This window comes from Rhipicephalus sanguineus, chromosome 5, assembly GCF_013339695.2.
Source record: "Rhipicephalus sanguineus isolate Rsan-2018 chromosome 5, BIME_Rsan_1.4, whole genome shotgun sequence".
Classification (NCBI taxonomy): Eukaryota; Metazoa; Arthropoda; class Arachnida; order Ixodida; family Ixodidae; genus Rhipicephalus; species Rhipicephalus sanguineus.
The window spans coordinates 193,477,690-193,492,874 of record NC_051180.1 but is presented as its reverse complement, the minus strand read 5'-3'; the positions used below and the strand labels follow the sequence as shown (position 1 = coordinate 193,492,874).

Sequence of the window (15,185 nt, the reverse complement as noted above, 5' to 3'; positions counted from 1 at the left end):
ATCAGCATGCGGTGGTGCATTTGCACTGCCGGTGATCGCACACGGCGGATTTTCCGAGCACGGCGACGCTGACAGCGACGGGCGACCGACCAACTACGAGCGGAATGAACCACGTGACAAAGGACAAGGCTACATAAGCGAGCAGCACTACGCATTCGTGGGATTTGGAGCCGGCACGCTTGCCGACATGCAGCTGACATCGCTCTTGTTTGTGCAGGTTAGTCTTTACTATTCCATTCACAGTCGAACAAACATTATTGTATTGCCGGCTCCTCCCACGATGGCGTTTGCTGCTCCCGTGAATGATAAACATGTCCGGGCGAAGGTGTCCAAAAGGCGCTTTCGCCTTTTTTCTAATAGTGTGCTGTATTTGCTCTTGCTGTTGCTCCTTGCCGGAGACGTGGAACTAAACCCCGGTCCTGATGGTATTGTCCAAGTAAACTTGTCAAGTCATGATGATGCTGCTCAAATAGATTGCCTGAGAAGTCTGCAAAATGGTCAGGTGGCGATAATGAATAAGTTAGACGCAATTGAAACTGGATTCGCAAAGCACGAAACCATGATAACAGAAATAAGTAAAAACCTGGCTATCACGCAGGAACATGTAGAGGACGTCAGTGAATTGGTATCGAGGCAGGCAGATATAATCAAGGGGCTTCTGAAACAAGTTAATGAGTTACAGGGAAAGTCGGTCGAAATAGAGGACAGAAGCCGGAGACAAAATTTAGTCTTCTATGGGGTGGACGACACTGACCGGTTTGAAAATTCGGACCAGTCAGAAAAATTAATCCAGAGGATTTGTGAAGATAACTTGGGAATACAGTTGAAGTCGGTTCAAAGAGCGCACCGGATTGGTCGTTTCACTGGAAAGGCTAAGCGACCAATTATTGTAAATTTCTCCTTATACAAAGAAAAACAAGACGTTCTACTAAATGCCAAAAGATTTAAAGGGACCAATTTCAGCGTTGCTCAGGATTACTCGCCTGAGACACGTGGAATGCGCAAGCGCCTGTGGGAATATGCGAAAGCTAAAAAAGAAGATACAAATAACAAAGTGAAGTTAAGTCATGATAAGCTTATTAAAAACGGCAGGGTTTTTAGGTGGGACAAAGAAAAGGAAGAAGTTGTTCCTGTTACAAAACCTTGACGAGGTGCCCAAATTAAGGTAAGCCCTCATGTCGACCTGGTTGCTCTAGTTGTGAATTGCCGTAGCGTGAGTAACAAAGCGGATGAACTTGCGGCCTTGATAGAGTCTGTAAAGGCAGATATAGTATTCGGCACGGAATCTTGGCTAAATCCTTTCATCAGCGACAGTGAAGTTTTTCCAGAGAACTTTATTGTCTATCGAAAAGATAGGCTGAGCCGTGGTGGCGGCGTTTTTTTTTTGCTTGTTCGATCTGATTTACGCTCATCTGCCCTTGATATCAGCCATGATGCGGTGGAAGCAGTGTGGTGTAAAGTGCATTTATCTCATTATTTTTCACTTACTGCCGGGGTGGTGTATCGGCCACCGAACTCTGACGTGGCGCCACTACATGCTTGCGGTGAAGTTATCTCTGAGGTTTCAGGTCAAGTTATGTTGGTAGGTGGCGACTTTAATTTACCAGACCTTCACTGGAGTGATAATACCTGTGTATTCCAAAAATGTAGTCAAGTTAACATGAACATGAAGAGCATTATTGATACCCACGGTCTGTTACAATATGTAACCGAGCCAACCCGTGAAAATAGTATCTTAGACTTGTTGTTTTGCAACTCGCCAAACCTTGTAAACTCAACAACTGTTATTCCGGGATTAAGTGACCACCACGCTGTAGTCGCATCTATAAAAACGAAAATTCATCGCGTGAAGCACAGCGGGAATAGAAGAGTATTCTTCTTTGACCGAGGCGATTATTCTAGCATAAATGAAAAACTGTATAGTTATCTACCGGTCTTCGAATGCCTGGCGGATGATAAGGATGTGCATGAATTGTGGCGTCTGTTCAAAAATAAGCTACTTGAACTCGTTGAGGCACATGTGCCAAGCGCGGATTCCTCCAAAATGAAAAAAACGAAGAAAGCCGTGGATGACGTCACGTCTGTTGCGGCTAATCAATAAGAGAAAGCGGTTATTCGCTAAATTCAAACGAACTAAACGGACTAGCCACTATCAAAAGTTATTTCAGATTACGCAAGAATACAAAAAAAGTATAAAAAATGCCAGAGGCGTCTATTTTAAAAAATTGAACGACACGCTGAGAGCAAATCCTAAGCATTTCTGGCAATATATCAAAGAGTTGCGGTTCTGAGAGTGTCGGTATAAATGAAATTGTTTATAATAACAAAACTATCACAGATGATGGAGAGAAGGCGAATTGTTTGAACAACTATTTTAAATCTATCTTTTTGCCAATACAGGACTTTGTCTATTCGTTCGACGCCAGTAGCATACCTCCAATGAACCCAATTGAGTTCAGCGTAAGTGGCATTGAAAAGCTATTAAAGCAAACAGACGAAACGAAAGCAACTGGCCCAGATGCGATTTCTCCGCGTATTCTGAGACGGTGCGCCGGACCAATCTCTCTTTACTTGCACATAATTTATAAACAATCCTTGAAATCAGGCCTCCTACCTGTTGATTGGAAAACTGCTCATGTTGTTCTAATCCACAAGGGGGGATCGAAAAAGGATGCTGCGAATTACAGACCAATCTCTCTAACATCAATAGTGTGCAAGGTAATGGAACACATTCTCTACTCTGGAATAATGAAACACCTCACTGAAAACAATATATTAACTAATGTTCAATATGGGTTCCGGAAGGGGTTGTCGTGCACCACACAACTAGTTGAATTTTATCATGATCTGGTATCCACCATTGATTCAGGGGGGCAAACTGACTGCATCTTCTTAGATTTCCGCAAGGCATTCGACACGGTAACACATTCACTCCTTTGCAACAAACTTAAATTGCTAAATATAGATTCTGCTGTCCTAAATTGGATTGAAAATTATTTGTGCCAGCGCCGGCAATGCGTCATCTTAAACGGCAAAAGCTCTGATTATGTTGATGTGACATCGGGAGTTCCACAGGGTTCAGTTTTAGGGCCACTTTTATTTTTCGTTTACATAAATGATATTTCGGCAGGTATTTCATCACATATTAGATTGTTTGCAGACGATTGTGTTGTGTATAGACAAGTAAAGAATGACAGAGGCCTTACCCAACTGCAAACTGATTTGGAACGTGTTCAAGATTGGTGCTCTACGTGGAAAATGAACCTAAATAATAAAAAGTGTGTCCATGTCTCTTACAAGGAAGCGGAAACCAATGGAAACAGAGTATACTTTAAACAATGAACGTCTAAAAAGAGCAGATAGTTATAAATACCTAGGGGTAGTCTTGTCATCCGACTGCTCGTGGAATGCGCATGTAGATGATGTGGTTTGTAAAGCTGGAAAGGCGCTAAACTTTATCCAACGTAATTTAAAAACTTCGGAACTGAACTTAAAAAAGACAGCCTATTTAACATGTATACGACCTATACTGGAATACGCTTGTGCCGTGTTGGATCCTTCGCAAGCCACATTGATTGATAAAATTGAAAAAATTCAAAACCGGGCGGTCAGGTTCGTCTTGGGACGGTACAAGAGAGGGGAGAGCTGCACTCAGATGAAAAATGAACTTGGGTGGGAACTGCTTTCCTCGCATCGGCAAAAGCTGCGACTGAAGTTCTTTTTTCAGATATATCATGATAAAACAGGAATTAATAAAGAAAAATACTTTAAGGAACCTCATTTCCGTTCATCTAGAACTGACCACGTTTTTAAAATAAGAGAATTACGCACCAGGACGAACCTGTGGAATGAAGAGTGGAATGGATTGTCTGCCATGCAAGTGTGCTGTAAGAACGAAGAATTGTTTATGTCGTTTCTGTAACCCCCCTGCTGTAACGCCTTTGGGCAATGCGGGGTAACCTTTGAATAAAGAATAAAAGAATAAAGAAAGTCTTTCAGCACATACCACAGCTTTCCACCACTCCATTAATGAGTTAATCGAGCACGTCAATGTTCCACACAATCAGGTTGTACGAATGTCCAATGCATGAACTTAATTTGCCTAACAGGTTCCCCATTTCTGCCTTCCTTTTTCAGCCCTTCTCATATTTGGTGACTTGAGTGTACTCATAAAGGGGCACTCCGTCGACAAGCCATTGTCGATGCTAGGCATACGTTGACATCAGACTCGTTGCTGCTGCGGCAGTGTGTCTACAAGTTCAAGGCCAACAGGTACAACAGACAATGGCAGGCGTTCTTCAAATCGGGAGTTGCCCTTTGTGGGAGAGCACGCGCGCCCATTGCCTTTCCTTAACGCTGGCGCGATCGCGGACTGGTGGCAGGAGCGAAGAGGTCACTTGGAGAGCAAGCACCGTCGCCCCTTTCCTGTCAACTCCTTCTTTCCCAGCACACCGCTCGCTACTCCTCGCTTCCCGGCTTGTGGGAAAGGGAACCGCCCCTGCGAGGGAAACAACCCTCACGTGGGGAGGGAGACGGGAGGTGGATAAAAAAGCCAACCAGGCAGGGAGACGCTCTCTCTTGCTCTGCTGACCTGCTGGGAACCACTTCATCGCTCCAAGACCCGCGAGCCGACCATCGACCGAAGCTGTAAGCGTTACCCTTTGTTTTCTACTAGAGTGGACTATCCCTCCACGCGACATTTACGAGTTATTGCTAGAGTAGCAATAAAGTGTTGTTTGTTGTTCTAGCCTGTTGCCTTATTCGCCCGAACCCGTCGTAGCTGCGATGATTCGCGCTACGGGAAGGGTACGTTGACACGTGCACGGTACGACTACGTGCGGCTGGGGCCGGAGCTAGGCTTCTGCACCAGCCGTGCCTAGAGCGGACCCCTTCACCTTCTGCTGCCGAAATCAGAGAGGGAACGCCATTTTTTTGGACTGTTGCACTGGAGTACCTTGATGCCTCGTCTAGTACACTATACCTCAGCAGTGCATTTTTTGGGGCCTCAGAGGGGATTATAATTGCACCCTACATTACCTCGTTGGAAAGGCGCAACGTTAGTGCCAGCGACGATCACTTTCAGTGGGAGAGGTTACGTGCTTTTGTGGACGCGAACTTTGTGGTTGCCCAGCACGCATGCATTTCCTCCAATCTACCCAAGTAGCGCTTTCGCATTGAAAGCCCAAGTGACCATACAGAGTTTAATAAAAAGCATGGAACCAAACCTAGGTATTCTGCATGGCAGTGGAGTATTCTACCACAGAGCTGATGATGATATATGTTGTTTATTGGCGCAAGGGCCATTTGATGGCCAAAGAGCGCCAGGACATGATAATAAATATGAACGATGGTTATGGTAAGTGGCTGTATATGGGCCTAAAATTCCGCGCGCTAAAGGCGGGTAAAACATAGAAGTATTAAAAGCATGACAGCGACGTGAAATGTGTGTCCGTTAGAATGAATTTCAAGTGGTCGCGGTAGAAAAAATATATGGGGGCCTGGCATTAGCACGGGTGCCTCGTCAACGCCCTTGTGTCCAAGGGCCGCGAGGCAGGTGCTTTCTCTGATGTAGCTACCGCAGCAGCAGCCTCTGTTGAGAGATCGTGCTACGGATTGCCTGGGAATATGATATGAAAAGTATGTACTTCCTTTAAAAACGCGAACGACTTGTATTTAAAAAGCGGTTCCCTGCCTAAGAACATCAAAGGATGTAATGGAACATGCTCTCGGTAGGCTAATGGGAAGTGTTTTTTCCTTATGGCATCTAATTCGTTGCATTGTATCATAACGTGAAGCAAGGTAAGTGGTTCACCACATTTCGCGCACATAGGTGGATCACCACCCGACAGAAGGTGTGCGTGTGTGCTGTATGTGTGACCTATTCTAAGTCTTGAGAGAGTGACTTCTGTACGACGTGACCTTGATACCGGTGGCCAATTACCAAGCTGCGGCTTGACAAGGTGTAACTTATTTTGAGTTTGTCGATCCCACGAGCGCTGCCAGTAAGCTCTGAGTGTTCTCCTTAAAAAGGGCTTGAGGTCCGATGCTGGAACTGGCACGGAAGTGTTGGCGGCGTCTGTGTGAACAGATGAGGCAAGCCGGTCAGCCAGTACGTTGCCCTCTATATCACGGTGGCCTGGCACCCAACATACCACGACGTGCTGCTTGGATGCATAAATTCCACACAAGACAGAGTACAGCTTAACAAGCAGAGGATTTTTGTGAATTCTAGAGGTTTTTAAAGCCTTCACAACGCTTAAAGAATATGTGTATATAACAGCTTTAGGTAGTTTTGATTCCTCAATACGCTTAGCGGCTGACAATATTGCGTGAGCCTCTGCCATAAATATGCTTGTTTGAGGATGTAGCAAGCCGGTATCCGAAAAGGATGGGCCAACCGCTGCGTAAGAGACGCCAGAATGAGACTTCGACGCATCAGTATAGAATTCGGAGCAAGAATACTTGTGCTGTAATTCTAAAAAGTGCATACGAATATGTGCAACAGGGGCGTGCTTCGTGACTTCTACGAAGGACAGGTCACAGTCTATAAGCTGCTACTGCCACGGTGGGAGCTGTATAGCTGGAGCCATCAGGCTGTTTTCGACGAGCGGGACTGAAAATTCCCTTGCCAAACCTCTCACACGCAGTGAGTAGGGCTCTCGCACGGTAGGACGGTTTTCAAACAGTTGAGAGCTGGATATGTCATTTATGGTACAATATGTGGGGTGTTCCTCGTTTGCATACACTTTGAGAAAATACACGAAAGAGGAGTATGATCTCTGTAAGTGAAGCGACCACTCGTCTGATTCCACGTAAAGACTTTCCACAGGTCTTGTTCTGAAGGCACCTGTAGAAAGACGGATACCTAGATGATGGACGGGGTCCAGTATCTTCAGAGCGCTTGGCGTGGCAGACTGGTACACTATGGCCCCATAGTCTAGGCGTGTGCGTATAAGGCTTTTGTATAAGTTAATGAGACACTTTTTGTCACTGCCCCATGACGTGTGTGACAGCACTTTTAGAATGTTCATTGTTTTCATGCACTTCTTTTTAAGATATTTGATGTATGGCACAAAAGTTAGCTTCGCATCCAAGATTAAACCTAGGAATTTGTGTTCCACTTCGACGGGTAGCCGCTGACCATGCAGGTCAATGTCGGGATCGGGGTGCAGGCATCTGTTTCTGGTAAATAGAACGCAGGTGCTTTTTGTGGATTGAGGCTGAACCCATTCTTTTCTGCCCATTTGGCCACCTTGTTTAAACCAAGCTTCACCTGCCGCTCACACAGTGCAAGGTTGCACGACTTAAAACCTATTTGAATGTCATCGACATATACACAATAAAATATGCTGCGTGGAATGCACAGACGCAAAGAATTCATTTTTATAATAAAAAGTGTGCAGCTGAGAACACCACCCTGTGGCACTCCAGTTTCCTGAACAAATGGTCTGGATAAGACATTTCCCACTCGGACACGAAATGTGCGATAGGACAAATAACTTTCGATTATAGACAACATCCTGCCTCGTATACCCAGGTGTGAGAGGTCTCTCAGTATCCCAAACCGCCATGTTGTATCGTATGCTTTTTCCATGTCAAGGAATACTGAGCGAAAGAATTGCTTATGGACAAATGCTTCGCGAATTTGTGCCTCAATGCGTATTAAATGGTCAGTTGTGGAACGACTTTCTCGAAACCCGCACTGATAGGGGTCAAGCAGTTTGTTTGATTCAAGGAAGTGTATTAGGCGGCAGTTAATCATTTTTTCAAATACTTTACAAAGGCAACTTGTTAATGCTATCGGCCTGTAACTTGAAACACACGATGGATCCTTTCCCTGTTTTAGAAAAGGAATTATAATAGCTTCCTTCCAAGCAGATGGGATCTCACCGGAGGACCATATGGCGTTGTAAAGCGAAAGGACGGTATTTTGTGTTTCATGTGATAGGTGTTTCAGCATCTGGTATATAATGCGATCCGAACCTGGGGCCGATTTATTGAAGCAGTTTAATGCCGCCTGCAGTTCTGCTAAGCAGAAAGGTTGGTTGTATGCCTCATTTTTTGAACATTTGCGTTCTAACTTCTGTTTTTCTATACGTGATTTGTATCTTTGGAAGGTTTCGGAGTAATGTGAAGAGCTAGAAATGTGTCGAAAATGTGTGCCCAAGGAGTTAGCTTGATCTTCCAAGCTTTCACCCTGGGTATCTACTAATGGTAGTGAGTACGTTTGTTGACCGTTCACCTTCTTTACTCTATTCCATACTTTTGCCTCATCTGTGTACGAGTTGACATTTGATATAAACTTTGTCCAACTCTCTCGTCTAGCTTGTCGGCGCGTTCTCCTTGCCTGTGATTTGATGTGCTTGAAGTTTTCCAAGTTTTCTGGTGTCGGAGAATCGCGAAGCAACGCCCATGCTTTGTTCTGCTTCCTCCGCGCACTCCTGCATGCATCGTTCCACCAGGGAACCCGTCGCTTGGAATCCATGCCGCTCGCTTGGGGAATACATTTAGAAGCGGCATCAAGTAGGAAAGCTGTAAAATATTTCACAGCATCATCAATGCTTAGGGTGGACATGTCAGCCCACGTCACTTGAGAAAGACACCGGTACTGTTCCCAATCAGCTGAGTCAACCTTCCACCGAGGGGCCTGCGGAGGAGGGTTACTTTGAGATTGTGTACTCAGAATTATCGGAAAATGCTCACTTCCATATAGGTTTTTAAGAACATTCCATTTAAAATAGGTTAAAAGCGACGGTGATGAAATGCTTAGATCTAACGCGGAGTATGATTTGTTTGCGAGGCTAAAATATGTGGGCTCTTTCGTGTTCAAGAGACATAACCTAGACGTAAAAAGGAGGTGCTCAATAAGACGTCCTCGTGTGTCACAGCGAGAATCGCCCCACAGGACATTGTGTGCATTAAAATCACCAAGAATCAAAAAGGGCTCTGGAAGCTCATCTATTAATGATTCTAAATCGTGTTTGTGGAGCTGATAATGTGGCGCGATATATAAGGAGCATATCGTAACGAGTTTATTTAAAAGTACGGCTCGAACGGCCACAGCTTCAAGGGCCGTTTGGAGTGGCAAATGCTGGACTGCTATACTCATATCGACTATGATGGCTACACCACCAGATGATGTAGCAGCATCCACGCGATCTTTACGATAAATAATGTGTTTTCGGAGGAAGTTTGTGTGTTTTGGACTTAAGTGCGTTTCTTGCACACACAGCACTTTCGCTTGAAACTTTCTTAGAAGTTCTTGGACGTCATCGAGGTTGTGCAATAGGCCTCTGACGTTCCATTGAATTATCGTATCCATCCTGAAACTAACCTGTGCTGTGTGTGTCAGAAAGGCGGTAGGCTCAATTTACAGAGCCTTTTCAGGCCCTGTAATTGGAGTTTTCTCTTGGAGCGGTCGAGGGAGGCTCGCCGCTCCTTAGGCGCTGCCTGCGCCGTTTGACTAGGTGTAGTGTCCATAGCTTCAGTTGAAGCGTTGGACACACGCTCTAACGAGCGACCGGTACGTCGTCTAGGCCTCGTCTCTTGAGGCGGGGCCTTCGACCCCACCATGCCCGATGTCGAAGGGACATTCTTGGTCTCTACACGGCCCTGGCTGTTGCCAGACGTTGCAGAGGCCTCTGGTACGGCCGATTTGGGGGGAGGCAGGACAGCACTGGCTGAACCCACCGTGGGGGCAGGGGGCGCTAGCCTCGGCACGCTGCGCGTGGTCCGGGCAACCGCAAAAGGCCGTTGTGGTGCTGCCCCCTGTTGCACCACTTCGGCGAAGGATGGTCTGTTTGAAAATGTCAACGAAATACGTTGGCGCGCCTCACGGAAGGTTATGTTTTCCTTTACTTTGATAGTTATTATTTCCTTTTCTTTCTTCCAGACTGGGCAAGCTCTGGAGTACGCTGGGTGAGGACCATCACAGTTCGCACAATATACATCATCACTGCACTCGTCCGCAGAGTGACCAGTTTTGCCGCACCTTGCACAGGTAAGCTGCCCTCGGCAGCTCTGAGACGCGTGTCCAAACCTTTGACATTTAAAACAACGTCGCGGGTTTGGAATGAACGGTCTGACAGGGAGCTTGACGTATCCAGTTTCGAGGGTGTCAGGTAGAGTTGTGGAGTTAAATGTAAGTATTAGGTGCTTCGTCGGGATTTCTGTGTTTTCTCGTCTGATTTTGATGCGTTGCACATGGATTACGTTGTGGTCCCTCCATCCATCAAGCAGTTCTTCTTCAGTCAGTTCCTTTAGGTCATCGTCAGAGACTACGCCCTTAACAGTGTTCATTGTTCGATGAGCGCTAACCGAGACAGGGTTGTCACCAAATGCCACAAGGTGCGCCAGTTTGTCATACTGGTCTTTATCTTTGAGTTCAAGCAGCAGGTCACCGCTTGCCAGCTTTGTGGCTTTATAACCTGTTCCGATGGTTTGCCTTAAACACTTTGCCACAAGAAATGGAGAGATTGCTCGAGCTTTTGTGGATGCTTGTTCACAATGGATGATGTGGAATTTCGGAAATGTTTCCGTGCTTTTTGGCGAGAGCAGGAAGGTGGCATCGGTGCGCACCCTTTTGAGAGTACGATCAGTTGGAAAAGGGTTCGGCGATCCCATGAGAAGTGTGTATTTTCGGCAGCCATGCCAGCCGCCCACCACCGAGCCCAACGAGGGGACGCTACGAGACACGAAGGAAACGCAAACGCCAGCTGTACATGGCCGCTATAACCAAATATGGTGTAGCCAAGGTTGGATACCCACACAAGGTTAACCCTTGCCGCCAGGAAAAAAGTGAAGTTACTGGAAGAGAGGAGAGGAAAGGAAAGCCAAAAAGTGAGAGAGAAAGGCGAAGATGTGCAGGCGGAGAGATAGGAAAGGGCGACTGCCGATTTCCCCTGGGTGGGTCAGCCCAGGGGTGCCGTCTACGTGAAGCCAGGGCCAAAGGGGTGTGTTGCCTCAGCCGGGGGGCCTTAAAGGTCCAATCACCCGGCGTCGGCTCAACCCCCAGGATCCCCTTTTCCCCGGACACGGCAATGCCACGCACGGCTAGGCGTGGGAGGGGGTCGAAACCCCCCCCCGTTAGCTCGGGTCCGTGGTGTCGCTACACACCAAACGCCTGCTTGCGCAGACGCCCCTGCGGGGTCTACCACAGAGCTGCACCGGTGCTTGAATCTGCTCTGGAAAAAACCCTATAACGTAGAATCTCAGTGATAAGAACCCGACTGGTACGAATTTTGGTTCGATACGAATTCGTGAAATTCCCCAGCCGAATTCCACTATGTCCAATGGGCCAAAATTCGCATGTCGCTCACACTTTTCCACGTCGCGGCAGGTGACATGAACTTTGGAACTGTAACTGCCGAGTGACGGCCCAAAGCAGCGTGCCGGAAGTTTCGAAAGTATGCGTGCGGCCTGCGCACACATTGTCATAACTGTGGTTATCATCTGCCACAACCGCCGTGGACGCAACCACAGTCGCTATCATCGTGATTGTGTGTGGCGACACGAAACTCTGAAAATACATGCGCATTCAATGCTTTCTAAGTCAAAGCGATGCTGCTTGCCGCAAATGTGGCGGACAAAACTACGGAAGACGTGATCATAGATAGCAACAAAGTAGTTCTGAAGGCACGTGAGCGGCCAGCGCACATGGACTGTAAACAGAACAACCATTTGCCCAACCACAGTGCACGAAACCGCGATCACTTTCAACACGATCATGTATGGCGACGACGAAACTGACTCCAAAAGTGCACATGGATCCAACGCTCACCGACTCACAGCGACGCCGCTTTCCACAAATGCTGCGGACAAAACCGTGGCAGATGCAATCATAGATAGCAACGAATGACGCAGTTTTGAAGGCACATGTAGGGCCAGCGCACAAGGGTTGAAAACGGAACTACCGTTTGCCACAATAGTCGCGCATGAAACCACGATTGTTATTATCGTGATCATCGATAGCGACTACGAGCTCTGAAGGTACGAGGCTAATGCAGTGGTAGATTAAAGGCAATACGGTCGTAAAACGGGCATGAAGTGTTTTGGCATTTCTGTTGTTATTCGCTTATGACTATGGTGGAACGGATCTTGGCATTTAGTTTTCAGTTGGCCTCACGCGAAGCTTCGATGCGCGCGTTCGAGCCAGACAGCTGCACCATCCCTTATAAGTCCGTTCACGTATGTCCGAGAAATAATGAAAATAAATGTTTTGTGCATATATCGTGGTTTGAAAACAGGTTTTGCTAGTTTTTCGATGATATAAATTTTGGGCGATACGAATATTTTCACTTCCCCTTAAGATTCGTATCGCCAGAATTCTACTGTATACAGTGGTGATGTCAGACAAAGAGACACGTTAGCAGATGTAATACAGTTCAGATCACCGATAACGTAACCGCTTACAGCGCAGAACCAGCTATAATGTGGTAGTGAAAAATAGAAAAAAGACACAAAAAAGACATTCTAAGAGATAGGGCATGCAAACACGGACACAAGAAAGAAGTCAAGACACCACAAACGCCGACTAACAACTGAAGAGGCACACAGCTATCCAGCCTTTGGGTAATTATTGTGCGGAGAAGAAAATCAGGCCAGTAATTTCAGATAAGAAAGGGTATTTTGTAATTATGCCGGATAGTATGTTCCCAGAAAAAGCATCAACAGCCATAGAAAAGAACTTTAGGACGGTGAAACTAAATCAACGGTAGTTAGGCAACGTGCAGTGGGCCTTTTGTTAAGACATAATTTTGAGAGGGTAGCTTGTAACGTCAGGAAGGCTAAATCGGACATTTTGGAATTGTTTTTTTCAGCAAAAACACAGAAGAATGACATCTCTTTTTGGAGCAATATAATCAGAGCAAGGCACCTGGCAATTCACTGTAACTATAGTTACTTGCAGAACCACTTAGCATTCTTGAATTTTTCAGACCCTTTTTGTATGCATAATTATCAGGTGCTAGTTCAGTTTCTCTCAGAGAACCCCAGTGGTTGTAAAGCTTTTATTATGGATATTGAAGACCTTTATTACTCTTTGCCGAATGAGGGGTTGTTAAAATGTGTTAATGACTGTAATAACGAACAATTGAAAGAAACTGTTTTTACTGATAAGTGTGGTGTTTCTACGGGGGCATTTCTCGAAATTCTTTCTATTTAAAGTCAATGCTGGTAGGTTAAAAGGAAGGCGTTTGTGTGCAGAAATCAGGGATTTGTATTAGTTCAACGACTGCTCCAATTCTTAGTGATTTATACCTTAGCGAGATTGACAAACATTTAGAAAGCACCTTTGGTAATTCTATTAATAATAAGCTTGTGCGAACATTCGTTAACTTCGAATATTCAAACGAATATTACTGTATTCAGATTCGCTTCGACACAAATTTAAAATATTCTAAATTTTGAAGTAACGAATAGAATAATATAAAACGTGAGACTGTTTGGCATAGCGCACACCCACAAGGACAAAATTGATAAAGCGTGCTGTTATAAGTTCATGTTTTCAGAGTTCTCAGATGAAATCGTGCCGGCACAAGCTTGAAGCGAGCTTGTGTGCCCAGGCTAAACGTTTAATTGATACTGGCTATCCCCTGCGCCTGTTAACCGCCGTCGCCGAAAATATCAGTAGAAAAGGAAGAGCGAACACCAGTAAGCAGACCGCCGCCACTAAGGCAACCAAGGTTGCTGTGGTGCCCTACATGCACGCCATTTCGCATAATTTGCGCAGGATAGTGAGAAAGTCCGGTGCGGACGTATTTTTTTTCTGCTCCCGAACGTCTGCAAAGGATGTGCAAAAAGGTTAATGCGGACAGCAAAGAGAAGCGCGAGTGCACAATCAAGCACCGAGAGAAATTTGTGAATTGCAGTGAAGGCGTGGTGTATTCTATTCCTCTCACATGTGAACGCGGCTATATTGGCCAAACCAGATGGTGTGTAAACCAAAGACTCAGAGAACACTCGTATAATGTCAAAAAAGCTGTATCTGGCTACTTGGGCATCCACTGCCAAAGGTGTGGTTGCGTCCCAGAGTTTGAGAGCACTTGTATTCTATATATAGGGCTCGAGACAAAACAACCCGGGAAATAATCGAGGCGTTTGAAATTGACAAAGTGAAAGAAAAATGTACGAGTGCGCCTTCTTTAGGTTTGTCCGATAAAGAAAAGAGGTATCTTGAATTGTCACTTTGAAGAAGGCGGGTGCAGATAGTTGTGATCAGTGATGACATGTGCGCGATCGATGCTGTACTATCACAGGTTTTTTTACTTGGTTTTATCGATCGCCTGTTGCTGTATAATAGACACGTGTGATCAGAAATAAAACCGTTAGTTGAAAGTTAGCGCTGCGGGTGTGTGTGTGTGTGTGTGTGTGTGTGTGTGTGTGTGTGTGTGTGTGTGTGTGTGTGTGTGTGTGTGTGTGTGTGTGTGTGTCCTTCTTTGTCCTTGTGGGTGTGCGCTACGCCAAACAGTCTCATGGATCATAAGCAACTAGCCCGACAACGCGCCTTGAGCAATATAAACTAGAGGTGTGCAAATATTAGAAATTTCGAATATTCTTCGAATAGTGTTTGCTATTCGACTCGATTCGCACTGGAATTCCACTATTCAAACTATTCCAACTTCCCAAAAACAAATACAGTCCGATTGAAAGTGAACCCTTCAGTATTTCAATATGCTTCGCCTCATTACACCCTTGTATCGCATAAGAATATGCTTAGGAATCCTCTCAAACTTTTTTTCTGCAATTTCGCTTCGAAGTATTCGAGAAATATTCGATTCGATTCACACTCACACTTCAATATTCGAATTCGCTTGGCACCCAAAGTTTTGCTATTCGCACAGCTCTAATATAAACCGCATGCAACCACCTGTAAAGGTGGTTTCACTGCAGTGGAGGAGTGCTATACCATGAATACATCTATCCAGGGGAAATCTGCACTGCCGTGAAGCTCCACTTCAAGGTTAAATGAACATATTACTCTCACATCGATTCATCTTTTTTAGGTTTAAAAGCTTGTTATACCGGCTTATATGCTCGAAGTATAGTAAATTTTAAAATGTAACGTATTTTACAGGTTATCACTTGCATTCTATCGAAAGTCAAATCCTGCTACTTCCATTTGCTTCAAAATTGCTTCCACTTCCCTTTGAACCAAAGACATTTGCCCATGCGTTGTTTCAATTCTA

At 45.5% G+C, this 15,185-nt stretch overlaps 1 protein-coding gene across 3 annotated transcripts in view; it reads right to left on the bottom strand.

Moving 5' to 3' along the window:
• LOC119394543 (cytoplasmic aconitate hydratase) overlaps nt 1–15,185 on the bottom strand; it is a 486,597-nt gene that overhangs the window by 33,933 nt on the left and 437,479 nt on the right. The window lies entirely within an intron of this gene.